Source organism: Schistocerca americana, chromosome 10 (genome assembly GCF_021461395.2).
Source record: "Schistocerca americana isolate TAMUIC-IGC-003095 chromosome 10, iqSchAmer2.1, whole genome shotgun sequence".
Lineage (NCBI taxonomy): Eukaryota > Metazoa > Arthropoda > Insecta > Orthoptera > Acrididae > Schistocerca > Schistocerca americana.
In genome coordinates, this window is record NC_060128.1 from 197959751 (window position 1) to 197987478 (window position 27728).

General features: G+C 48.0%; 1 protein-coding gene across 1 annotated transcript in view; it reads left to right on the top strand.

The window, feature by feature from the left end:
- Positions 1-4093: 4093 nt before the first annotated feature.
- Positions 4094-27728, top strand: part of LOC124552388 (centaurin-gamma-1A) — a 321735-nt gene continuing 298100 nt past the window's right edge. The window contains exon 1 of the mRNA XM_047126650.1: positions 4094-4209. The gene's annotated coding sequence lies outside the window, so the exon portion shown is untranslated. The remainder of the gene's footprint in view (positions 4210-27728) is intronic.

Consider the following 27728-nt stretch of genomic DNA (forward strand, 5'->3'; position numbering starts at 1 on the left):
CGCCCATGTCAGCGGCGTCAGGGGGCGTCTGGAGCAGCGGAAAGAGTGCAGAACCTTAATCCAACGGGGTGGGGCGAGGTAGAGTCCCTACACGGAAACTTCTTTTAACATATCTATCTACAATTTTTACGCTACTTACACAGCCGAAATAATGCTCAATGTATTGTATCTAATAATATTTCTATAAAAGGAAAGCGAAAGCAATTTGGACTGCTAATAAATTTCCAGGCAGGGACGGTAAGTCCTACACGAGAATTTAGTCCATAAAATGAGAGCGTACACGAGAATGTAGTACATAAAATTAGACGCTTCTGTTATTTTACTGTTCATGATTTATACGTGCTGGATGTGATATTCGTCGTAAAAACAAGGCAGCAGTAGTTTTTCCGCATCTTGCCGCTTTTTTAAAATTAGGTCGTTGTTTTAAACTTTCTATAGAAAAACTGTACTATCACTATGTTGCACAATATTCTTGAAAAAATTGCGCGGTCTAGAGCTAGCAAGCGAATGAGATCCGTTGCCGTAGATATTGTTCCCACCAATGGCCGATGGGCCGATTCTGACTGCACCGGAAAACTATTGTTTGTCTTTTGTTTCTTTTTCAAATTTATTGGGTTTCGGGCTGTGCCCATTCATGTATCTCAACATTGTGATGTCAGATATAAAATCCACCTTGGTTTTTCCATTGCTATCTTCAGTTATGACGATGCGAAGTAAGGGCAACAGAACACACAGTCCACGAGCGGAGAAAATCTCCGACCCGATCGGGAATCGAACTCGGCCGCTTCGCTTATCAAGCGCTGTTACCGAGACAGACGGTGAACTATTGCTCGCGTGCAACGACCCAGGACAGCCCACGGTTTATTACTCGCGTGATACGCGCCAGAAATGCCGGTTTTAGGGTTCCCCACCTACATCGGTAAAAACGGAATCCTTTATCAGTTCATTGCGTTGTCCTCCTGTCTGTCTGTCTGTCTGTGTGTCCGACTCTTAAAAACCTCACGAACGGGCGCGTGTATGAAGTTCAAATTTATGTCGAATAGTTAGGTGTCTAGACCCTTCGCGTTGTGAATGCAGCCAAAAGTTACGACCACTTATGTCACATACTTTGACACTCGGAAACACACTCATCAAAACCTGTAAGGTACTTCCCGTTGATTTACATTGATGAAATTTGGAAGAGGCAAGGTTTCACAGTACAAGTACACGAGAAAAACCTGAAAATTGTCACTTGGTAATCATATCACTCGAAAAAATATTTCTATTGTCATTTGTTACACGACCTCAAACTTCAAATTAAAACACTCGGTAGTTCTCTATTCAGGTTGACTGGTTCAAAATGGTTCAAGTGGCTCTGAGCACTATGGGACTTAACATCTGAGGTCATCAGTCCCCTAGAACTTAGAACTACTTAAACCTAACTAACCTAAGGACATCACACACATCCATTCCCGAGGCAGGATTCGAACCTGCGACCGTAGCGGTCGCGCTGTTCCAGACTGTAGCGCCTAGAACCGCTCGGCCACAACGGCAGGCTTGACTGGTTCATCAGTCACGGAATGCCTTTATTGTTCACATTCGGAATTGATCCATCATCAGATATGCAGGAGCGATTACTGCTCGTTGATATGACGTTCGAAGTTGTGTGTGAAACAAACCTTCGGACGCTAGACTGCGCCATGTCTACGTGCTGTAATCGCTCCTGCATACCTGATGATGAATGAGTTCCGGTACGCGTCATATGAGCATTTAAGTCATTCCTGACTTTTACTACTGCGACACAGTCAGCCTGAACGGAGAGCTACTGTCGTGGTACTTTTAGGTGGGGAGTGTTTTGAACGATGGTTGCGTAAGATACCGGTTGAGGTCGGGCCTGAACAGCCACTGCCAACCGCAGCAAACAACTGTGTTGTAGCTTCTACCAAATGCTTTGTGTAGTCCAGTTTATTTTGTGTTGTGGGTTGCTTGTTTTCTTTTCTTATTTTGAAGTGAGTGGAGACACTTACCCTGGTGCACAGAGGGATAAGAATGCGTCTTTCACCACAACAAAAGGATCAGTGATCCCGATGACTGATAAGTCAGTTCTGCTTTCGTGAAAGCACGGAACGCGGACGTAGGGTGGCACTCCTTGTAGAGGGGGTCGGGGCTTAATCCCGCGCGTCGCTCCTCTACCCTCGGCCTGTCCAAGTTCTCGTTTGTTTATGGCCGCGGCCAACTGCCACGATATACTGTCCGCATAACACTGGTTAGTATAATAATGGTCGCCTGCCTCGTCCATGACTTTGTCACATGTACTTTACTGGAATTAAAAGCTTCTCGAAAGTTTTGGAACACCCAGGACCGATATCTTGCCAGTATCAATGTCGGTAACTGGGAAAAATCACGGATAGGCGCGTTCCCTTGCTACGGCGCTACTGTGTACACCTGGGCACCCACCGAGCGAGGTGGGGCAGTGGTTAGCACACTGGACTCGCATTCGGGAGGACGACGGTTCAATCCCGCGTCCGGCCATCCTGATTTAGGTTTTCCGTGATTTCCCTAAATCGCTCCAGGCAAATGCTGGGATGGCTCCTTTGAAAGGGCACGGCCGACTTCCTTCCCCATCCTTCCCTAGTCCGATGAGACCGATGACCTCGCTGTTTGGTCTCTTCCCCCAAACAATCCAATCCAAAACCTGGGTACCTCCTCGCACTGTTCTACACCCGTACAGTATGGGATATTCTTGTGTAGTTGTATGGTATCCAACACAGCTGCGTAACACTTGTCTTATACTTGTAGTGTGCTCTGCTGCACGCCAGTTGTCTCCGCTGTGTAGTAGTGTACCGTTTGAACAGTGCGACTCTGTGGAGTTGCTTTGATGAGGAGATCTGACGACGACCAAAAACGGTCGAAACTGGTCGCAGTGTATAGGATCAGCGCTGATAGAGATGTGCATGATGTGTGTTTATGTTTGCAGTGTTCCCGCGATTTATTGCCACACAATTTGCGCAGGTGGTCGCGTCGCTAGCGCCAGACAGCGAAGCGCGCCGTAGGGCTGCTCGCGTATTCTGGACAGGGCGCGCCTCGCGCATTCTGGGCTTCTCCAGCGACGCGCCGCCCATTCCAGCGGCCGGCATCGGCACGCCGTGGCATTGCCTGCGGTTCCCAGAACATCCGTATCCTCAACACGCCCTCAGGAGTGGACGCCCACTTGCGGAGGAGCTTCAATGCTTAGGGCCAAATTGGACAGTTGTAGTTAAGTTGTTGACACACGGCAGACGAGGACACAGCTTTATGACCTCACAGTCACCCTCCCTTGCCTCAGTGGTCGCTGCATTTGAATTTTCTAAAGTGAAATTTGGTGCGATTCGCCCCGCAAGACCAGCTTCAACCAGTTCAGACTAGTTGGGAAAGACGGTGATTTTTTTGTTTCGTTGAGATCGATACCACTGTACTGCGCGTACATCGCGAGTGTTTGTGAGACTGGGACAGACCGCACAGTGATCCAGCTGCTACCGCGGGTTGCGCCGATACTGGAGGAGGTGTGAAGCCGTTCAGAACAGGTTGTCAGACGAACCTGTCCCAGTAGGTGCTGCGGAATCAGTGATTTGGAAGCAGAAGAGCAACGCTATAACTGTGACTGTAGTGTGGCTGAAAACGTGATGTTACCACGATGTGAGACAGACTTCTGCGACGATCCTTGGCAGTAGCGTTGACTGTGCGTGGGAACTGACTAACGTCGTCGCGGTAGACAGTCGCTCTAGGGCAGACAGCGAGTGGTGTGAAAGGAAGCGGGGGATCCGTCTGGTGTTCACGGAGGGCGCCGAGCCGTGTCGGAGTTGTCGAGCGCGGCCACGCTGGGCGTCGGCGACACTGACGTGGACGCGCCGGGGGCGGCGCCGGTGACGCCGCTGCAGCGGCCGTCGCGCCTCCAGGCGGTGGGCCGGTGGCTGCTGGCGGGCCGGGAGCGCGGGGGCGGCGGGGGCGACGCGCCGGGGGCCGCGGCCGCCCCCAGCCCGGGCACTCCGCTGCGCTGCGCCGCGCCCTTCGTCAGGAGCTACAACGGCAGCCACAACAACAACAACAACAATGGCGGACCGGGCACGCCGCTGTTGGCGAAACCGACGACGCCCGCCGAGGCCTTCCTGCGGAGCATCCGGAGGCGGTCGCTGCGCGTGCGGCGATCCAAGTCGCTGGTCATCGACCACGCCAGCGAGAAGCGCAAGTCCGGTAAGTGGGCTCCTAATGTGGGAGAGTATACACCGCCGCAAAATAAGTAACACACCCTTTTTGCAGGCCTCCAATTCACTCAAGACTGCTTATTGTTGCAACAGTGGCAATAGAATACATGAAATGATAACATGTACAGATCAATAAAACAAGCGGTTCTGGGGTACCAGGTATCGACCCATGTTAGTGCGTGGCACGGGTGCCAGTGAAGGCCTGACTCTGCCATCCGGTGGATCGTCCAGTCGGCGAGTACCGTCGTGGGATACGTTATGCCACGGCTGCTCTACTTGTTCAGTTCTGTAAGCGAGGTTGGTTGACAGGTGGGGCCCAAGTCGCTTTCTGTCCCATCACATCCCACACGTCCTCGATTGTAGACAAGTAAAGATCGTGCTGGCATGTCTTGCAGAGCACACTATCACGGGCAGCGTGTGGTCGAGCGTTATCCTGTTGGAACAACATGTCACCTTCCCGTTGTAATAACAGCAAAAGAACGGTTGTAACTACATTGTGCACATACCGAGCACTGCTTAGCTTCCCCTCCAGGAACACAATTGGTGAACGAGAGTTGTAGCTTATGACACTCCAGGCTATAAGGCCTGGGATGCGGCCAGTGTGTCTTGGACGAATGCACTTTACGGGACAGCTCTCGCCAGGTCCACGTGGTAAGCGCAAACGACCATCACCTGCAGCAGGCAGAATCTGCTTCATCGCTAAAAACCACGGCGCGCCATTCCACCTTCCAGGTGATCCTGTGACGGCACCAGTTGAGCCGTGAACGCCGATACAGTGACATGGGTGGTAGACGGGCTAGAGGTGTGCGTGTCCGTTGTCCCACAGGTAATAACCGGTTCGCAACAGTTGGTGTTGACACGTCTGGGCTGACAAGTCCTCTTATCTTTGCTGAGGCAGCTGTACAATCTGCTGCTACTGCTTCCCATACCCCACGGCGATCCTGGCTGGCGTCTGTGCTACGTGGACGTCCAGAACCTCGTCTGTGTGCGTGACAATGTTCACGCGACCACCTGGTACCGGCATCGTTGCACAACTGACGCAGCAGGTCCAACTCGTGTGGCAATTCTCCGAAAGAACCATCCAGCCACTTGGAAACTTCACCATTTGACCCCTGTCAAACTCGCTCACGTGGCTGTAGGAAGCGCGAGGACGCCTCCGTGTCACGACGCTGAACCTTTTATCTGTGAGCTTTCCCTGTTAAAGGGTAGCCACAGTTGCGGTCTTGTAGCTATGACACAACGCTATCTGCTGGGGGAAGACTTTCGTGATGATGTTTGGTTTGTGGGGCGCTCAACTGTGCGGTCATGAGAGCCAGTACAGAGCCCCAGTTTTTACACGGTCCAATTGTTTCTACACAGTCCAATCTAGCGACGATCACGAATGATAGAGGACAACACAAACACCCAGTGCCCAGGCAGAGAAAATCCCCAACCCAGCCGGGGATCGAACACGGGACCCCGTGATCCAGAGGCAGCAGCGCTAGCGGACGCTGTTGAAACCACTATCAGTACTTCTAGCGTCCTTAGGTGGGATATGCCGTCATCGGGTCAAAATCGGCATCGTCTTTCCAGGTGTACTCCTTTTTTTTCGACAGCGTACACTGTCCATTCACGTAAACGTGACGACGTGTCAAAAGCCTGAATAACGACCTTTTGCAGCGCTGACGGCGGCGAGACGTGTACGAAGAGTCAGAGGGGTTCTGGAAGCTGCCGACCGAGGTGTGCAGGCACGGTGACTCCATGCCGTGCCAGCTGCACTAGGTTTCTCGGTTACCCATGGCACGAACAGCCCACAGATCCTCTATTGAGTTTAAATCCAGCGAGTGTGGTGGCCGGGGGCGTACGGGAAACTCATCGTGGTGCTCTTCCAACCACGCACGCACGCTTCGAGCTGTGTGACGCATTGCATTGTCCTGCTGGTTGATGGTAGATGCCGTCGTGACGAGGAAAAGCAAACTGGGTGTAGGGGTGGATATGGTACCTTACGATAGATGCATACTCGGGTTGATCCACTGTGCCTTCCAGAATGACGAGGTCACCCAGGGAATGCCACGGATGCATTCCCCAGACCGTAACGCCTGAACAGTGTGTACTTTCTGACGTTTCACGCCGTACACGCCTACGACCACCTGTCCGGCGCAGCACAAAACGTGATTCATCTGAAGAGGCCACCTGTCTCCACCCGGTGGACGTCGAGTTGCGGTACTGGCGAGCAAGTTTCAGCCTCCGTCGCCGAGGAACAGCAGTCGGCACGGTTGGATGAACCAGGCACCTGCTGCAGAGGCGCATATGCAGCGGCTTTCGCTAAACAGTCGTCGAGGAGACAATGCTGGTGGCCCCTTGGTTCACCTGTGCCGTCAGTTGCTCAACAGCTACACGTCTATTCGCCAGTCCACATCTCCCCTGTCGTCTGAGGCCCGTGGTGCACCACTGTTGACTCGCCGCCGATTTGGGGTAGCGTCATTTTCCCATGGACGGTATGTTTTAACCAAAGTAGCAAGGGAACAGTTTATGAACTTAACCGTTTCGGAAATATTTTCACCCTTGGTCGGAAACCCAGCGATCATGCCCTTTTCGACGTCAGATATATCCTCAGTTTCCGCATTACGGCAGTGGCCGACTGTACTGTTTTCTGCTTCCCCCCGATACGTTTTATATACCCTCCACTGCTAGTGCTACCAGCTGCCATCTGTGAGTGGCTGTTGCCCATTGACGTCGAACTGGGCCGTGTACTGGTAATAAAGGGAGGCTCCCTGTCTGGGCATCGTGGTGTCAACATGTGTGTGTGTGTGTGTGTGTGTGTGTGTGTGTGTGTGTGTGTGGGAGAGGTTGTAGACCTGGCGAAGTTTGCATCGTCGCATCCAAGGCGGCCGACACGGGAACTTTTTTTGTGACAGAACGTCGACATCGGCTACATAGGATTTATTTTTAAAGTTGTATATTGCCGGACAAGTATCAGGCCGTATGCCCGTCTTGAGCATGGTGCTGTTATCATTGTGTCACACCAGCAATATTTGGCATCTGGTACCGGGTGATTGTAGCTAAACTGACAGTGTTCCGAGTGCTGCAGTGCAGGCTGTACCCATCGCAGGACGCTGAAACGTCGTAGGTATGCTCATTAATTGGTGCGCTCATGGAGTATGCTGAAAAAAATATTTGTACCAACAGGTGAAAATATGGAGCTGTAAGCACTCAGAAGGTGAAATGCTTCCGGTTTGGACGTCGTCGCCTGGTGACTGTGTTGATTTGTGATGTGACTGTTCGAGTAAAGCTCGAAGTTTTCCATATGAAACGCAGTGGATATTGAGAAGAAAGGACCGTGCACTGTTGGTAAAATTGTTTTATCAGAACAGTAGCAATACTAGCGGTGCATTGCGCGAGCATCACTGACAGAAACAGCTGTGTAGACGCCCCATTTCAATAAATCAGCTAAAGAATGTGATTAAGAAATTCAAAGAAACAGGTCGATTAAGTGATGTAACAGGGATCGAGTGGCGGCCCGTGGCTGTTGTTGAAACGTTGCTGCAGCTATAGCCGACCGTACAGCGCTTGCCTCAAATTCTGCAGCCAGTGGTCAGGCTGTGTCACGGGGATTGTCTCACGCCTCATCGACAGCTCAAAAGATCTGGCGATGCATTGTACACTGGTGTCCCTGTAGGACTCAGAACGTGCACCAAATGAACACCCAAGATAGGCAACGGTAGGCTACAATGCCGTAACTTTCCTCTACCTTTTCCGGCACGCATGGAAATAGATGACCTGTGGCTGGTGAATGTTCGTCATACGGACGAGGCACATTTTACTCTGCACGGTGCCGTGAATGCACAGAACTGCTGCAGATGGGTTCTGCTCCGCCACATATTTTGCAGAAGGATCCACTGCGCTCCGCTTATGTGGCTGTGTGTAACCGCAAACTCCTTCAGTCTCGGTCCGTTTTTCTTCGAGGAAATGACACCTCACAGGCCCATTACGTGCACAGTGACATCAGCACGCTATAAGGATCTCCTTGCCCAACTCCTGATTCCGGATTTGCAAGAACGCAACTGTCTCTACACCACTGTTTACATGCAAGATCGGGCGACACCGCACGTCGCTTGCCAGATGAAAGATATGCTTCGAAAAATTTTCGCTAGCGACCGCATCATCTGTAGGCAACTTCAAGATGTGTGGCTTTCCAGATTCACATACCTAATGCCATGTGACTTTTGATTTGGGGGGGGGGGGGGGGGGGTGTCTGAAAGAACGTGTCTATATAAGGTATATATCCGGACTCCTCTTGATCTGAAAGACAGCATACGACGACATACCACTCTGCTAACACCAGATTTGTTGCGAGCAACTGTCGACCGTGCCGTGTTACAGTTGCAGCGTGTTGCTGAGTCGGGAGACTGTACTGAACATGTGTTGTAAGTTGTGACCGTATCCTAATAAATGTGTCAGAACTACCGTTACCATATGTCGTTGCTCACCTCCATATTCTGACTGCTTTCAGCGCCATATTTTTACCTGGTGGCAGAAAGTGAAACTATTTTTTTTTTTTTCCTTTTTCTGAATACTGTGCGAGTGCACTGATTAATGAAAATGCCTACGATGTTTCAGCATCGTGCAATATATACACCCCACACTGCAAAACCCAGAATCGTCCGGAACAAACAAAGGATTTCACGAAGCCTTTGCATTAGGCATCTAGGAGAGATAGATGGCGTCCTGGGGAACAACTTTTGTTAATGGCAGAATGTTCGGTTGACGCTTTCCAGCAGCTCTGGGTGTCTTTTGTATTGATTATGTAGACACTTTGCAGTGTGCGTATGCCTGGCGTGTTGCCTGCAGTCCAGTCATCTCCTCCGTGTGAAAGGGCGTAGGCCCAACAACATTAAAGTTCCTCATTCTTCTAAAAAAGCTTTCCATACTTGGAGAAACACACTCATTCGCAAGGCATTTTAGTCGAAAATCACTCTACCAATTTACTGGGATAGGCAGTATGCGGCATACCTGCTTAGTAGACCGTACTAATTCAGTGAAATCGCGTCGTCTCACGGTCGGTGAATGCGGTAGAGAGGCTCCTAGCCTCGTCGGGAAACATCAAAGAGCATTTTTGTCTCTAATAAAAGTTGTTCCCCATGACGTGGTCTGCCGCATCTAGATATTTCAATGAAAAGCTTGGAAACACACTATGAATACGTGTACCTCTGTGCATGCCTCGTGTTATTACAAAAAAAATTTTTTTAATAGAGGTGGAGCCCCTCCACGCCCACACCGGCATGATGGCCAACACAAAAGGTCTACTGCCATCTCTGCATAAGGGTTAGTATTCACTAAAGTGAGGTGTCGCAGGATGTGGGTACTGCGATGTTTGCGTACGTCTGGCTAAGGTTTACCATTAATACGCGCTCATCTGGAGATAGATTGGTCGAAATCTGATGAAGGATAGCGGTTTGAAGGGCAGAGGAAAAAAAGTGCGAAGGCAAGAGCCAAGGGAAAAAAACCTCTGCGATAGTTAGGTCGGGTGGTAAGAGCAGTAGCGGTTGTCTTGCTGCCTGCGATAGGTTGTGCAAGGATAGGCTTTGTTAGTAGTGGGTATCATGCATGTCGATACCTTGACGTTGTGCGTTTGTGCTGCTCGGCGGCTGGCGCTGGGTGCTGGCACAGAGTCCTCGTTCAGCGTCCTGCAACCTGCAACAGTTAGGTTTGTTATCGGTCTTGTGTCCGATAGGTCATATACCGGAGGCACAGTGTGAGGGAGTGTTGGCAGATTGTTCGTGCGTCTGTGGGCGAGCTCGTCGGTGTCCCTGCTGTGGCCTGTTGGTCGGCTCTAATAGCAGCTGGTAGTTGCCAGTCAGTGTTGCTGATATGCAGGCGCTTGCCGACGTTTGTCGCTGTTTGCGTATGTTAGTTTACCATAGGTGGCTATGTCCTAGCTAGCAGTGTCTTTGGCCGCTTGTGCTTCCACTTGTGGTTGTGAACGTAGTTTCCCAGAGTGAGGATGAAAGGATTGTTCGAGTGTCTCGAGTTCCTGTATAGTCGTGTGGCGTGTTTTTTGAATACTTCCTTGAGGGTATCAAGGCGGTATTCATGGTGAAGATCCACGGTGCGTGTGTAGCGTGGAGCGTTGCTAATGATTCGTAGCACCTTGTTCTGTATGATCTGCAGGCGGGGCAATCGTGTAGGAGCTGCATATCCCCAGACGGGAGCTGCGTACGTCATCAGAGGTCTAATTAGTCTCATGTATAAGGACCTCGACACCCTCCTATTCAGTGTGCTTTCCCTGTTGAGCATTGGGTAGAGCTGTTTGAGCCTCGCGTGCGCTCGGTTGGCAACGTACTCGATGTGGTCCCCCCATGTAAGTTTCCGGTCCAGCCGGACACCAAGGTGCCTGACTTTCTCTCGGAAACGTATTGGGCGTGTATGTAGTGTTATTGGTCTACAGTGTTGGTGTTTGCGCAGTAGTTATTACAAACAAGCTGTGGCCAGCCATATGGACGATACAATAATGTCGACTTTTCGTCATCAAAGGGGACGACTTGCAGAAACCATGTGCCACACAACAAGGACGAGAAATTTTAAATTCTTCTGGGCCTGCAGCGTTATGTACGTCTTGCAAGGACATTATGTGTACGTTAAGCCAAAACGCTGCTTTGTGTAGCAGTTGTTATTATTGTGACTTTATTTTCATTGGCTACAGGCAAAGTCACAATAATAACAACTGCTACGCAAAGCAGCGTTTTGGCGTAATGTACACATAATGTCCTTACAAGGACGAGGAAATTGATAGGAATTTAGTATAAAGTGCAGTATGGCGGAAGTGCACCAATTGCCCCATATTAAATTGGCGAAAAATTTTTAAAACCAGGAAAAGGCGACAAGTCCAGAGTCTGGGGTGAGGTCCGCCGTCCTTCCTTTTGCCCCTTACCCCCTTCAAACCTCTGACAAAAAATGTCCAAAATGGCGGAGGTACGTGACTTGTGTTTCCAGCGTACTGCAGCACGTCTTCACTTGGTTTGTACAACATCCTTGCCCCCTCACCAAACCTCCTTTTCCCCGCTCCAGTGCCCAGCCAGTATCGTGACTAGCTTCTGTTTTTTGTTTTTGGCTTTCACAGTTATACAGCCATCTGCAAACCGTGACAAACACTCGTGGAAATGAAGGTCTTAGCAGAGTACCGAGGCTATGAGTCTGCGGTTTCCTGCCGCGTCAGCCCTCAGTGAGTCCGCAGCAGCGTTCAAGAAGTGGCTGCGCCATCCTCCCACCTTTCGGCAGAGTGCCGGAGAGTATTGGGGGGTATATGTTTTAAACGTCGCCCGCCGCCGACGACTGCAAGACTTCGCCACAAGGCGGAAGCAGAGAACACACCTTCCGATACGTCACACACTCACTACGAATAGATGCCCTGACGAAACACAGAAGATTCTGTTACGAATACACTTTTCGACGGCGCACTAACGGTATCATGTATTTAAGGCACACGCGCCGTTACGTTCACAAATCCAAATGGCAAGTCTGCCATGATATTCTTCTGGAGCAGTGACTTGCAAAGCTGGTAATAGATTCAAGAGATAAGAAGTTAAAGTCATACAGTGTGAGACTGCACGACCTGTATTTACATCTTCGACGAACCGGTACACACGCGACAGCATGCGCTACCTAATAACTTCTAAAACGCCGCGTATAAAACCGGGATTCTTCCGGGGCTCATACATCGCGTCCTGTTGCTCACAGAAAGCTGGGGTCAAGTGTTCCGTATAGCCGGTGAACTGGATACCATTTATAAACCCAACGGAAGTATCCTCTTAGTGTCACTATCTTATAGCAGAGGGTCGAATCATGAATATTACACGCTCCCTCCTGCTTAGGGGATTAGGCGAAATCGGTTTATTCTTTTTGAATCTGATGTGGTCTACGATAGACATTAAGGAGCTTGTGGAGGCACCGTTATTTCATGGGCGGTTAGTTTCGTATGAAAACGGAGCAAATGGATGAAATTTTCCCGATATATTCCTAAGCTCCCGATCTCGAATAACACTAACAATTTACGTGATGCCTTTATCCGTTTCCGCGTTACAGTGATTCAAAATACCCCGCTTGTACACGTAAAATCCGATTTCAGGCGAAAACATAGTTTATAAAGCGACGTAGCACGGGCAAAGATGCTGTAATCTCGGTTAGCACCACAAGCGTTCTGAGAACCCATATTATAGTAACTAAGTACACGAAAAACTTTTGTGTATAATTATTTTGCGTTACTTCAGTTTCACGAAAGGAAACTATCAAACCATTAAGTTCTTTTCATATGAGTGACATGCTGTAGTGTGACAGGAAAAATGGTCCTATAGGAGCACAAACAAGGCGAATATGTTCCTTTTTATTTAAAAGACTCTGACTAAAAAGTGGGATACAGGCTACCTCATTCTACTTTCAACTTTTGGTACACTAACAGTTTCGCTCTTTCATATGCTGAGGGACGACGAGGAGGAGGAGATCAATGTTCAGCGACCCGTCAACAATGAGGTAATTAGAGACGGAGCACAAGGATGGAGAAGAAAAGGGGCGTTCCGTTTCAACGAACCATCTCGGATTTAGGGGAATCGCAGAAAGCCTAAATCAGGATGGCCGGACGTGGATATGAACCGTCATCCTCCCGAATGAGAGTCCAGTGTGCCAGCCGCTGCGCCACCTCGCTCCATCTGGGAGAGGAGGAGACCGTGGCAATGGAAAAGAGACGAAAAGTGATAAATACTGGAAGGCAATAGACAGTGGTTGTGGTATAGAAAGAGCAAAGGAGACAGTGGGCAGTGTGAGAGAAAGACTGGGACACAGTGGCAGTGGAACATAGTTGACAGTGACAGAACAGCGCTATGAAAAGAGTGAAGGAGACAGTGCGAGTGGGAGGGGAATAAAGGGAAGGAGAAAGTGGAACTGGGTGAGAGCCAGTGATAATGAGAGTCAGAGTATGTGACAATGACAACGAGGAAGAGAAAGACAGTGAGAGTGAGAGTGAGAAGAGACAAGAGACAGCAGCAGTGGGAAAGGAGGAATGTGGTAGTAGCAGCGAGAGAGAGAGAGAGAGAGAGAGAGAGAGAGAGAGAGAGAGAGAGAGGAGACTATATTAGCAGGCCAGGGCGAAGAGCACTATGGCTGTGACACAGGAGACAACCAGAGAGAGAGAGAGAGAGAGAGAGAGAGAGAGAGAGATGATGATAGTGAGTTGGGCTGAATGAGTGAGTGAGAAAGGGCGACTGGGAGCGGACGGGTGTGAGCGACTTGCAGTAATGAACCAGTGGCTTGCGGGAGTTTGAGGTGAATTACATGTTAAAAAAGGCGAATATGTTATCATGCCAAAATTTTTCAGTAAGTGTCTTTTAAATAAACAGTAACATTTTCGTATTTTTCGTGTTGAGATAGGAGCATTTTTTTCCGCTTGTTTAGTTATATGCGCATTAGGCCTATAAATATTTGCTAACTCTTTCTGTGTGAAACTATGGCATGAAATCATGATGAAATTGACCTCATGATTGGCAGACGGAGTCTGTACTGACAGAATTTCGCCTACTCGCCGTAGAAGAGTAGTATGTTTTTCAACATTTCCTCCCTCTGATCAACCGGTTCAGTCGACAACACTTCTTCCGCTTTCACATCATGTTCAACACTTCCTAGTTCGGTTTCGTCCATGTGTTGCTCTTTGGCGGTCTAACATACGCTTCAATAATAAATGTTATAAAATTCTTGCTTTTTAATTCACTAAAATCTATCAACTAGTCTCTCACAGTTATTTTCTAATATACACCTGCAGTGACGGCTCATGTGAAGAAACAGTCTGTCAGCGTTTTGGAGCTTCGAACATTCTACAGCCCAAAACCGCCACCTTGTCCCCAAAAAGTACGAACCTCAACTACAGTACCAATGACAATAACTAATCATACTCGCCGAATTGTGAATACTGAGAGTAATAGAGCAAACTGCGATACAAGCACAAGACATTAAAGGAGTAATATTTTCTCTCAAAATTAGGTTTCCTCGCTCCCCTGACACTGGACACTTCTTACAAATTTTCTTTCTTGATCTTGATCCTGGTTGTTTTCCATCAATAACTTGTTTTTAATCAAATTTTTCCAGCATATCATATTTTAGTTTGTGGAATAAACAATGGAGAACATTCATTGTTACGCAAAAATCACATATTCCTACAACTATTACCTCACGTCATTGAAGAAAATTAACAGAATGCTGGAGGTTTCTGTTTACCGTTCTTGACCTTCGGGAGCAATTTCTACTATTCCATAGACTTTTCTGTATGAAAATATTGCCTCAATACTTACAGAATTGAAATTATTAAATATTATACAGTACTTCACAAAATAAATCGTAACATATATAGAAATGAAAGTTACTGAAAGTGTCAGTAATGATTAAGATCTATTTAAAAGGATGGGATATTAGAATGTTCTTCCTTTATGCATCCGCTTTTTTTCTTAATCACTATAAATACCACACTGTAACGTATATCTTTACAAATAGTTAGTACTAGACGTGCAGGATAATGCAGTATCATCGACGGTCTTTGTAATGCTTACCAGAATATGAGACTGTTTATTCTCTTTAAGCTTTAAAAACAAAATGGTGACTTAATGGCTCCGACCACTATGGGACTTAACATCTGAGGTCATCAGTCCCCTACAACTTAGAACTACGTAAACCTAACCAAGGACATCACACACATCCATGCCCGAGGCAGGATTCGAACCTGCGACCGTAGCGGTCGCGCGGTTCCAGACTGTAGCGCCTAGAACCGCTCGGCCACTCCCGCTGGCGGTGACTAAATGCTGCGTAACAAATAATAGTGTGTTGCCGGTCGAAAGCCTCAAGAAACAATGACGTTAGTTTTCGTCTTTTTCTAGGAGATGGAATTCAGTGAGGAAAAATGAATGCGGCAGCAGAGATTTAAAATCACCCACGGTATGTGTCTGGTGTAGCAACTATGCACTGCTAAACCAAAGACATAATTTACTTCCTCTTAAAGTATCGTATTTTAAAATGTTAGTAAGTTGAAACGCTACATGGTGTTACTTGGAAATGCAGCGGAGACAGGGGCACATCGACGCGGATTTCATTTCGGATTTTTTTAAATTAATTGGTTAGGTTTGTCGTGTTTAAATTTGTTTAATCTTATGACACGGCTATTAAAGCATAGCTTGATATATATGCTTCTAACTCAATGTTACATTTAAAAGTGCAAAATAAATGTATGTAGTTCTAGGCGCTCAGTCCGGAACCGCGCGACTGCTATGCTCGCAGGTTCGAATCCTGCCTCGGGCATGGATGTGTGTGATGTCCTTAGGTTAGGTAGGTTTCAGTAGCTCTAAGTTCTAGGGGACTGATGACCACAGATGTTAAGTCCCATAGTGCTCAGAGCCATTTGAACATTTGAACAAATGTATGTAGGCACACATCGAGTGCATAAATGTGCTCAAGGTATGGCGCAGATTTGCTCACCTATGAGGGGCACATTTACACATATTGCAGAACACACTAGTAAGTGAAAAACACACTGCTAAAATTTTCGTTGTGAATAAACAAAATTACAGGTTTGGTACAGTAGTTAACGTGGTAAAACACTATAATGTTACTGGCAGTAAACAATTTTTTTGCCGAAATTGCACCTATTAATATAATATCATAATATTACGTACACAGGAGTGTGAATGTAGATTAAAGCCTGTTCATCATTCTTGACCTTGTTGCAGTTTACGCACACAAAAATAATGCGTTTCCTGTAACAGTGTCTCCGTGACTTCAGCGTTCACATCTAAGACACTGGACCCATTCTTGGGTTCTTTTCGATTGACTGTATCGTTTCAAGCAGTAAATAGAAAGTCTACTTTCATCCTCTTCATTAGGAAGTGGAACTGGATGGGATATTCGTTGAGACGAGAATGGTTGCTAACAGACACGTCGGAAGGACTGGTTTGTGAGAGCAGATTGGGAGGAAGAGGGAGTTATAAAGTAATACACAAGTTAAAGGGAAGCGGAAATAATGCGGACCTGAAGAAGACAGGAAAGCACGGAGAGTTACCATATGACAACCTGTCTTTGGGCAGAACACTAGTATCATCAGAATAGGCCTATCTACATTTTTCTTTGTTCTTGCTTAGGTATTTCTTGCCCTTATGAGTTCTTGCACTCATAGAATTAATAAATTCTGCTAGAAATTCATTAGGTTCAAATAGCTTTTCTAGAAATTTCTTCCTATTACTGTCCTATGACTTCAGTCTATCTCGTAAAATAGAATAAATTCGTGTAAGCGAACATAGGTTTATCTGTTCTCATTTAAGGTATGCTCCCTAGGAGGTTCGATATTGAGTAACAAAATTTACTCACCTTGCTCTAAAATTGAAATATGTTCTTCGCGCTTTAGACTTTCGCTCTACTGGAGTCGTGATGTGTGTAAGAGCCCTCTGTCCATGGCAGTGATAAACCTCTACTGTCGGCAGCACTCCAGCAAGAATGGTTCGCGAGAAAAGTGCTCTGTGTAAACATGGCGCAGTCTCCGCTACAAAAAATTATTTGGGGGAAGAGACCAAACAGCAAGGAGGTCATCGGTCCATCGGATTACGGAAGGATGTCGGCCGTGACCTTTCAAAGAAACCATCCCGGCATTTGCATGAAACGATTTAGGGAAGTCACGGAGAACCTAAATCAGGATGGACGGAAACAGGATTGAATCGTCGTCCTCCCGAATGTGAGTCCAGTGTGCTAGCCCCTGCGGCAACTCGCTCGATCTTATTCGATGTTGTCGGTGTCTCGGCTTCACAAGAAAAGCTACTACAGGCACCATGAGACGGCGGATGTGGTTTAGACACAAGGCAACATCCAATTTTGTGCGCCTCGGATGACGGTAGATGATTGGTCGAGGAAGTCCGGAAACGTGTCGTTCGAGTTCACACCATACTGTAACCCATGAGGTTTGTGTCTGTGTGGACGTTTAATTTAAAGTCGTTGGTGTATTCCACGGGCATGGACAACGTGCACACGTTCCAGCAGCGTGTGTGACACGCGTGCGAGAAAAGCCAAGCGCAGCCACGTGTGTTGCAGACTGTCTGCCTCTCCGGCGAATCCCCTGAGCGGAATGGGCCGTGTTTGATTATTTACCGCGTGGCATTGCGTGCCAATAGGGGTACAGACATAATATACAGAAACTCAAGTACAAGATAATTAACAGTTTTCACAAACAATATAGACATAAAAGGAAGTGTACATCAAACGTCAACATGTTCAGTCCATTGTAGCGCCTCTGCTGCTGCCTGCACAACGACAGCACAGTTTGCGATGTAAGAGCGCAGAGGTCATTCGCTCAGAATATGCTGGTTGCACTGCCTTGTGCACCCGTAATTAACAAGTATTTGACTCCGCACATATGTTCACGGGACTTTATTTCTCTAGTTTTGATCGGTACTATGTCGTACAAGAATATGACACATTTTAAGGATCAAAGACTGTGTAGAGGGCGGAACAAACTGCGTTTTTTCCTTTATGTTTCGCACATTGTCTCCTTACTAATTGCCGAATAACGAGAGGGAGACGTATTTTTTCCTTCAGTGGTGACAGTTATTTCAAATGGTTCAAATGGCTCTGAGCACTATGGTACTCAACTGCTGTGGTCATAAGTCCCCTAGAACTTAGAACTACTTAAACCTAACTAACCTAAGGACAGCACACAACACCCAGCCATCACGAGGCAGAGAAAATCCCTGACCCCGCCGGGAATCGAACCCGGGAACCCGGGCGTGGGAAGCGAGAACGCCACAGTTACTTCACTTCTGACGCATTTTACTGTAAGAACGGTTTTATATGTTATTTTATTACTTATGCAAAGTGTAGGACCGTGTGTTTGCAATCGAATAAATTCATCATTTGTTTTGTCAGTCGCGTGTACTAAGGCATCATCAGTGGCCTGAAATTCATGCGCATTTTCACTTAGATGCAGCACTCCGAATTTCCATGTTCTGATATTGTACATTTAAGTTACAAACGTGAGGCAGGCACCTTTTGTTCAAAATGTACAAAATGTACAACAGGAAAATAGGTAAGCTAAATGTGCTTCATAAAAATGAAAATACACATGTATCGCAGGCCACTGATGGTGTCTTAATAAACTGAGAAGAAACGCGTCTGGCAGAACCATTGTTGTCTTTATCCAATTGCAAACAGACGGTCCTAATCTAAATATCATTAATACAGTGTTATGCAACTGAGGATTGGGAGATAAACCAAGTGGAAGGTCTGAGAACTAGGATACAAGTAATAGTGTTCTGCTCTCGGGCAGTTTGTTACACTCAGATAGTACTCGCACAATCGTTGACAGTAGGGCCAAACTTTCGCTCATAGTTGCTGTCTGATGGTTCCTTGCGATCTCTCTCTCTAAGTGTCTGCGGGATCGTTGACACACAGCAGAGTGAGAGTGTCTGCGAGAGTTCACTCTCCGCACGGTTTTTCTGTCGTCGCTTTGTGCGTTAAGGAAGAGGCAAAGAAAAAACGTAAACGGCCGTGTCCGTCTTGGGTTGTTTGGGGGAAGAGATCAAACACCGAGGTCATCGGTCCCGTCGGATTAGGGAAGGACGGGGAAGGAAGTCGGCCGTGCCGTTTCAAAGGAACCATCCCTGCATTTGTCTGGAGCAATTTCGGGAAATCACGGAAAACCTAAATCAGGATGGGCGGACGCGGCATTCAACTGTCGTCCTTCCGAATGCGAGCCCAGCGTGCTAGCTCCTGCGCCACCTCGCTCGGTGTGTCCGTCTTGGGATTTGGCGGCGGAGTGATTTTGGAGCAGGCGAGAATCTGGCGGCAGAGTTCCTGATGGCTTGCGAGGGAAAATCCACAACAATACTGAAATTTTACGTGAGGTGGAAGAAACTCTCTTTTATGATTGAACCCAAAATTGTCAATCTAGATGCTATTACGCGTAAATGCATTAATGTTAAAAAGACAGACTGTTTGTGACACTAATATTTCTATCATTAGCTACGTTTATTCTTAATAATATTTCGTGAAGTCAGTAGTACAATAAAATAACGTTACACCAATTTCATCTTGATACTCATAGACGTATAAAAGCCAAAAGGGGCGTATATCTGGTAAATTAAGCATTTGCGGACACATTCGTACATTTATTTGAAAGCTTTTAATTCTATCGAGTTAAGGAGCCAGCCGTAAATTCCTGAAATAACAACAACAGAACAACGTAAATTCCTGAAGGTCTGCTCTTGGACACGTAATATAAAAATATAATCAATAAATGTGACCTCATATAAAATTATAGATACGTTACAGCTGTATTACTTGAAGTTAAATGGCGATTTTTCCGAGTTCCAGAACGATGACTTTCAAACATAGCTGCAGAATTGCTCTGCCTGATTCTTTGGATATTGTGCTAAATTTCTTGTGTGGAGATGTTACAACTGTAGCCACATCAGCCAACAGACTTTGCTTGTTAGTTTCTGCAGTGCAGTATCTGTACATTCCATAACGGTTGCCCTTCCTCGTACAAACCGATTAAATGCGCAAATTCGTCCCGAGTTCACTTCATGGCAGTCTTCGTCAGTTTTTTTGCTGACACGTGGTTGACATTCAGCCCTAGTGTGTGTCCATGGCACACAGCAGCCTCAACTGCCCCGGCAGTGCCGGTACTGTACACGTTTATAGGGGAACTTCTTGCTGCGTTGATGTGGCGCAGTGGGTACCGCGCCAGTCTAGTACATATTTTCATGTAACGTGATATCGGCTATCGTCAGTGACAGTTTTTGTAAATTTTAGTTTGTCAATTCCTTGTAACATATCTGTGGTGTTTTTATATGCTGTTTGCTGTGTAACTTTGCTTAGATCTAGAACTTTGGAAATGTGCTAACTGATCGTACTGTTCGATTAGGAGGTAAAACGGGCGATTTCTTCGCTCAGAAGCAAGCCGCGACCACAAATTACACTCCTGGAAATGGAAAAAAGAACACATTGACACCGGTGTGTCAGACCCACCATACTTGCTCCGGACACTGCGAGAGGGCTGTACAAGCAATGATCACACGCACGGCACAGCGGACACACCAGGAACCGCGGTGTTGGCCGTCGAATGGCGCTAGCTGCGCAGCATTTGCGCACCGCCGCCGTCAGTGTCAGCCAGTTTGCCGTGGCATACGGAGCTCCATCGCAGTCTTTAACACTGGTAGCATGCCGCGACAGCGTGGACGTGAACCGTATGTGCAGTTGACGGACTTTGAGCGAGGGCGTATAGTGGGCATGCGGGAGGCCGGGTGGACGTACCGCCGAATTGCTCAACACGTGGGGCGTGAGGTCTCCACAGTACATCGATGTTGTCGCCAGTGGTCGGCGGAAGGTGCACGTGCCCGTCGACCTGGGACTGGACCGCAGCGACGCACGGATGCACGCCAAGACCGTAGGATCCTACGCAGTGCCGTAGGGGACCGCACCGCCACTTCCCAGCAAATTAGGGACACTGTTGCTCCTGGGGTATCGGCGAGGACCATTCGCAACCGTCTCCATGAAGCTGGGCTACGGTCCCGCACACCGTTAGGCCGTCTTCCGCTCACGCCCCAACATCGTGCAGCCCGCCTCCAGTGGTGTCGCGACAGGCGTGAAAGGAGGGACGAATGGAGACGTGTCGTCTTCAGCGATGAGAGTCGCTTCTGCCTTGGTGCCAATGATGGTCGTATGCGTGTTTGGCGCCGTGCAGGTCAGCGCCACAATCAGGACTGCATACGACCGAGGCACACAGGGCCAACACCCGGCATCATGGTGTGGGGAGCGATCTCCTACACTGGCCGTACACCACTGGTGATCGTCGAGGGGACACTGAATAGTGCACGGTACATCCAAACCGTCATCGAACCCATCGTTCTACCATTCCTAGACCGGCAAGGGAACTTGCTGTTCCAACAGGACGATGCACGTCCGCATGTATCCCGTGCCACCCAACGTGCTCTAGAAGGTGTAAGTCAACTACCCTGGCCAGCAAGATCTCCGGATCTGTCCCCCATTGAGCATGTTTGGGACTGGATGAAGCGTCGTCTCACGCGGTCTGCACGTCCAGCACGAACGCTGGTCCAACTGAGGCGCCAGGTGGAAATGGCATGGCAAGCCGTTCCACAGGACTACATCCAGCATCTCTACGATCGTCTCCATGGGAGAATAGCAGCCTGCATTGCTGCGAAAGGTGGATATACACTGTACTAGTGCCGACATTGTGCATGCTCTGTTGCCTGTGTCTATGTGCCTGTGGTTCTGTCAGTGTGATCATGTGATGTATCTGACCCCAGGAATGTGTCAATAAAGTTTCCCCTTCCTGGGACAATGAATTCACGGTGTTCTTATTTCAATTTCCAGGAGTGTACGTCTCAAAACACGCAATTTTGTCGCTGCTTTTATTTAATGTGTACACGCGTAGGGCAAAATATAGTACCAGGATGAGGTAGTGTACAGTGCAGACTGTGGAATACGGCATAAATCCGGGTAGCTCAGCACTCGCCGTTGTACTCTCAGCTCTGCCGACAGCGCCGGTCTGAGAGCTACGGCGAGCAGCTCTCGACAGTCGGAGGTCGCCGCCTCTACACGAGAGGTGCCAATTAGGTGAGAGCGACTATCTGCGATGTCGCACCACTTCGGACAGTACCGGCGAGCCGAGTGTCGGTTGTGTTGACACGGCACGCGTCACTCGCAAAAGCTATGCGGGAGTGGAAGAGCCTCACGTGCCCGCCTGGCTTTAGAGACAGGGTGGAGTACAGTAGCGGGTAGCGGGCGCTGTGTGGGGGAGGCGGGCAGGTGTTGGGTGGGTAGCTGGCACTGCAGAAAGTACGACACGGCCGCGACACCGGAGCCGGCAGCTGCCGACAGAGAGCCAGGTGCGGCGCGGATACAGCTGCTGCTGCTGCTGCTGCTTGCCATAACAGCACCTGCGGAAGCCGACAGCATAACAGCACCCACAAAAAAAGAAAGCCGCAAGGCCAGCTCTGCCGCTGTCCATCACGCTCAGACTTATTGGGTGCGATGCGGCCAACATCCGAAAACCCTTTCACTCACCACCACACCGGCTGGCCGGAGTGGCCGAGCGGTTCTAGGCGCTTCAGTCCAGAACCACGCGACTGCTACGGTCGCAGGTTCGAATCCTGCGTCGGGAATGGGTGTGTGTGATGTCCTTAGGTTAGTTAGGTTTCAGTAGTTCTAAGTTCTAGGAGACTGATGACCTCAGATGTTAAGTGCCATTGTGCTTAGAGCCATTTGAACCATTTTGACCCACCACACCGACGCTTACTATGGGGGGCTCGTTCATGAAATTGGCCGAAAATGTCAATTTTCATCATATTTTTTGTTTATTAGTAGAAATGGAAATAAACTCCCGAAGTCTCAATGATGAAATCGCATCCGAAGTGCCTGAAAAATGAACAAATGTGTGATGCGACCTCCGTGCCACGCCCACGTTTTGAAGCAGCACTTTTCAGTACTAGCTCGGTGAACGTCTGTTCCCTGGATTAATTTCGAGTAAACCTGTACGGGATGCATATAGATGTCTGTCATACATACTATTTCGTTTTGCAGATCGTCTGTGATGAAGGCAAAAAGCTGGAAGAGGGAAAGGGCTTCCTGGACCAAACAGACGCACAAAAAAGACGATAGACACTCTTCAGGTGCATTGTGCCAAGACAGAACCTATCGAGTGAAACCGATATAAAAATGTAGCATGGGCTACTTATTTCCATATGGTGTCAACAGCTGGACATTCCGTTCCTCATCTGTGCTACATTAGCTGGTGTAAATACCTACAGGCTCACACGGATGAAAGCCCCGACACACACAAAAAGGGGCTTCCATACTGATCCTGGATGTTTTCAAACCAAACTTAGAAGTTTCTGGCCGATCCTGATTTTTTTGAAAGTATGTTCTTGGCAAAGAATCTAATTGAGTCTCTAAATTCACTCAAATGGATACGATGCCATAAAACCACATTTTCGTCTGCTGCAGTTGTCAGAAGTGCAACTTATACTGCTGTTCTTGTGCTTAATGATAGGAACGTAGGGAGGCTGAAGCTATTAGAGAGAAAGGCCTTTCAGGTAGGAAGTTTCAGTCAAGACATCTTGAGAAAAATAATTTACAGCTCCCCTCTGCACCTGAAAAATCAGTTGAAGGCCAGTAAAGGAAAGAATACTGGGGAAGTGCAATCAGTCCAGAAATGAGATTGCATATAAATCACGCGCCTCACCGGTTCTAGAATATTGCTCAACTGTATGGGACTAACAGGGGAAATTGAACGTATTACAGAGAAGGGAAGCTCGAATAGTCACAGGTTTGTTTGATCCGTGGGAAAGTGTCACAGAGATACTGAAGGAACTGAAATGGAACACTCTTGAAGAAGGCGTAAATTATCCAGAGAAAGTCTGTTAATAAAGTTTCAAGAACCGGCTTTAAATGATGGCTGTAGGAATATACTACAACCTCCTACATATCACAATCATACGGATTGAGACGATAAGATTACAGTAATTACCGCACGCAGAGATGCATTCAAACAATTTTTCTTACGGCGCTCCATACGTGAATGGAGCGGGAAGAAACCTAAGTGACTGGTACAGTGGGACGAACCCTCTGCCATGCAGCTCATGGTAGTTTATAGACTATACATGTGGATGCACATGCAGGTAGAAAACAAGAAACCAGAAGTCTTGAAGGGAAAGAGGACACTGAGCACAAATCTGTGTCAAATAAGGAAAAAACGTTAGGTTGAACGTTCAACTGCATTTACAAAAATTTGTTTTAAAAGTATATGTATTAGAATTATGAAATTTTGTATACTTGTTTCTATAAACCCAATAAATTTTGTCTGGAGAATAAATTTTGAAATTCTGAGTGTAAGGGCTGGAATGAAGTGCTTGGGATTTTGCATGAATTTTATATTACAGTTACAGAGTTATAATTAAAAAATTATTAAAATTCTCGAATTTCATACATTCCAAAAACCTCATGCGAGAAGTTTACGTAGTATGCGCAGAGATTAAACAGAGAAAATTGTGTAGAAATCTCTTGAATAGATCGTAGCAAGAAGGTAGATATATTATTTTCTGAAAGTAAAAAATGTGTTAATTTTATGTAAGGCGGGGTTACAAAATTCCATTGCCGTATCTTCAGGATTTTGGATTTGGTGCATGGTTTAAAATAGTGTGTGTATGTCATGAACCTCGCCCCTTAACTAAAGCACGAGGGCAGGGTAGATACGGTGTCAAACGGATCGAGGTTTTGCTGCGAGGGGGGACACAGCGTGTTATCTTGGGTGGTCAAATGGCTCTGAGCACTATGGGACTTAAAAGCTGAGGTCATCAGTCCCCTAGAACTGAGAACTACTTAAACCTAACTAAGCTAAGGACATCACACACATCCATGCCCGAGGCAGGATTCGAACCTGCGACCGTAGCGGCCTCGCGGTTCCAGACTAACACGCCTAGAACCGCACGGCCACACCGGCCGGCTTGGGTGGTCAGTCATCGTTCGCTGTAGAAGTTATTTCAGATGTGCCGCAGCGGAATTCGTTGGGATCCTTGCTGTTCTTGTTGTGTATTAATGAGCTTGCAGATCACAGTAACCGTATCGACTCTGTAAATCCATCTCTGTCCGAGATCGTTGAAGGACTTCTGCTGTTCAATACAAAACGTAAAATTAAGAACACCTTCAGCTTTCTGTATTTTGAATGTAATATATTACTGCGACCAGTTTCGGCTCTTCTCTACGCCATCTTCAAGCACCGTGGCCAATGTATAGGAGGAATGCATCGTCATATGCAGTCGGAATAAGGGCCAGGTAACTGGTATCAACTACAACGCAATCCCTTCGTTCACCAATTGAAGGCTGCTGGACAAACAGCAGTCTAGCAGTGTTCGGTTGATGAACGAAGGGATCGCGTTGTTGATACTAGAAATCTACAGTTACTTAACCCTGGCTCCAGTTTCGACCGCACATGAGGTCAGATTCCTCCAGCACGTTGGTCAGGGGGCCTGAAGATGGCGTAGTGAAACGCCGAAAATCGTCGCGTAAGTATATACGGTGTTCGTAAATTATCTTTACAACTTAAGACTCTGATACTTTTAAAACTACACGAGATAACTCATACAGCTTTGTCATTCAGATACATGAATGTGTGCATCCTTAGTGGCACGGATGATGTCTAGTCGGAATTCCATTTCTTTCCACGTACGAGATCTCCACGGTGACATGTCCTAATGCATTGCGAATGAGTGCCTTTTAAGTCCTGTAGGTCCCTAACCTTGGTTAGGCACACCAAATCGCTTACAAAACCTCACAGTAAAAAGTCAAGTGGTGTGAGGTCGGGCGATGGTGGCGGCCATGGACTAGAGCCACCTCTTCCCGTCCACCTATCCGGAAACTTTCATCTAGGAACTGACTGGCAGGGAAGTGGTCCTCCACCCTGCTGGAGTGCGACATCAGCTTGCAGGCGTGGCACAGCAGACTTTTGTAACATGTCCGGGCAAACACCACCGTTGGCGGCAGAATCGATGAAAAACAATGGACCAGTGATGCAACTGTGCATCAGTCCGCACCAAACATTGACCCTGGGACTGCCTCTTTGCATTTCACGTGTAACATTGACATGAGGAATGTTGCGAACACCACATACGAACGTTGTGATGATCTAAAATTGTGTGCTTCACAGAAAAAAAGCTTCGTATCCTATGAGCACATTATCAGTAAGTCAGAATTGGTATCAATTAATTCATACAAATAGCTGCGCAGAGCAAATTGTACAGATACGAAACTGAATGATCGCATAGATTCGGTCGTGGAGGTGAAACAGGTTTGTCCGTCTTTGGGACGGAATGCGTCACTGATACTGCGTATCAGGTATCCGACACTTCGTTGGTAGGTTTGTGGAGGTAAGTGGCATTAGATGTCGACGCACAGCTCCCGTAATTCGCGTAAGCAGCGGACCGCTGATTTTCGTACATGCTGATGACGCCAAATAGCAACCCAGATGGGTTCCACAGGATTCACATCAGGCGAATTTGGTCGCCGAGACGTCAGCGTGAGCTCACTGTAATGCTCCTCAAACCACTGTAGCACGGTTGTGGCTCCGAGACACGAGCTAATATACGGCTGAAAGATGTCATCGCCGTCGGGGAAGACATGGAGCATGAAGGGATGCAGGTGGTTCGCAGCTGTCGGCTTAGATCACTACCACAGGTCCCATGCAAGCGCAGGAGAGTGTCTCCCGCAGCACAATACTGCCCCCACCAGGCTGCGACCGTGGCGCGCTGTGCGTTCCTAGCAGCCGTTCGCCTGGATGAGGGTGTTTCTGGAGACGACTGTGGACATGGTGTGGCAGAAACGTGGTTTATCCGTCAAGACGACACGTTTCCATTGATCGACTGTCGAATCCTGATGGTCCCGCGCCCGCTGCAGTCGTAACTGGCGATGTCGTCGGGTCAACACGTGAACACGCAGCGGGTGGTCTGCAGCGGAGCTCCGTGTTCAGCAGCGTACGGTGAACGTCGTGCTCCGTAACACTTCCGCGTGCACCGGCATTGTGCCCTTTCGGCAGAGGTGCCACACATCACCTACTTTACAGAGCAGACAAGCCTCCGAACCCTAGACACTGTGAAGAGCCGTGGACTTCCAACCATTTAGCGACTAGTGCTACTTTCACTGTCCGCCTGTCTCGTTCTGTAGTTGCTCACGACAGTAGCACGTTCGACCAGCTTCACCGTTTTGGAGATACTCGTTTACAGGCTCTGCGTAATAGTAATCTGTCCTTTGTCGAAGTTATTTATCTCAGTGGATTTTTGTCATTTGCAGCCCACATCTTCGCCCCTGTCCGGCCCCTGTCTGGCCCGGTTACACACTTTTGTTACGGCGTTACGAGCCCGCAACGCCACCAGGTGGCATTCACTGTCGCGGTGGGCAGTGGTCGTGACGTTTTAGTGTCTCTGCTAGACTAACTACACGTGCCAGCGCACAGGTGAAATTTAGCTGGATTCCATATATGCTTTTATAAAATATCACCGTCACCTCTGGCAGTCAATTTTTTTTTTCATTTTGTGACTGGGAATTACAATCAAGAAAAGCTAGTCTATAAATTATGTCGCTTCCGCGCTTCACACTGCCCGGTGAGGAGATTTGTGACGACCCTGTTCCGCTTGTTCTCGCAGGTTGGCACAGGGGAGCCCGGAGCCCCCGGACGCTACGGGAGCGATTGCGCCGTTAAAACACCAGGGAGGTGAGGTGGGATTCCCACAGGCCAGCCCCAGAACAATGCCGCCAAGTGCGGACGGTTACGTAAACAATGGCGCCAGCAGCTGACAAAAGAAGGGCGGACGCGCACAAAAGGGTGCAGCGCGGTGCGGGGAACAGGTTCTGCGTCTGCGTCTGCCTGCGCCGCTGGGGTTCCCGGCTGCTCACAGTGCTGTGCAGACAGAGAAGCAGAGAGCCCTGTGTGGGGCTCGCAGGCAC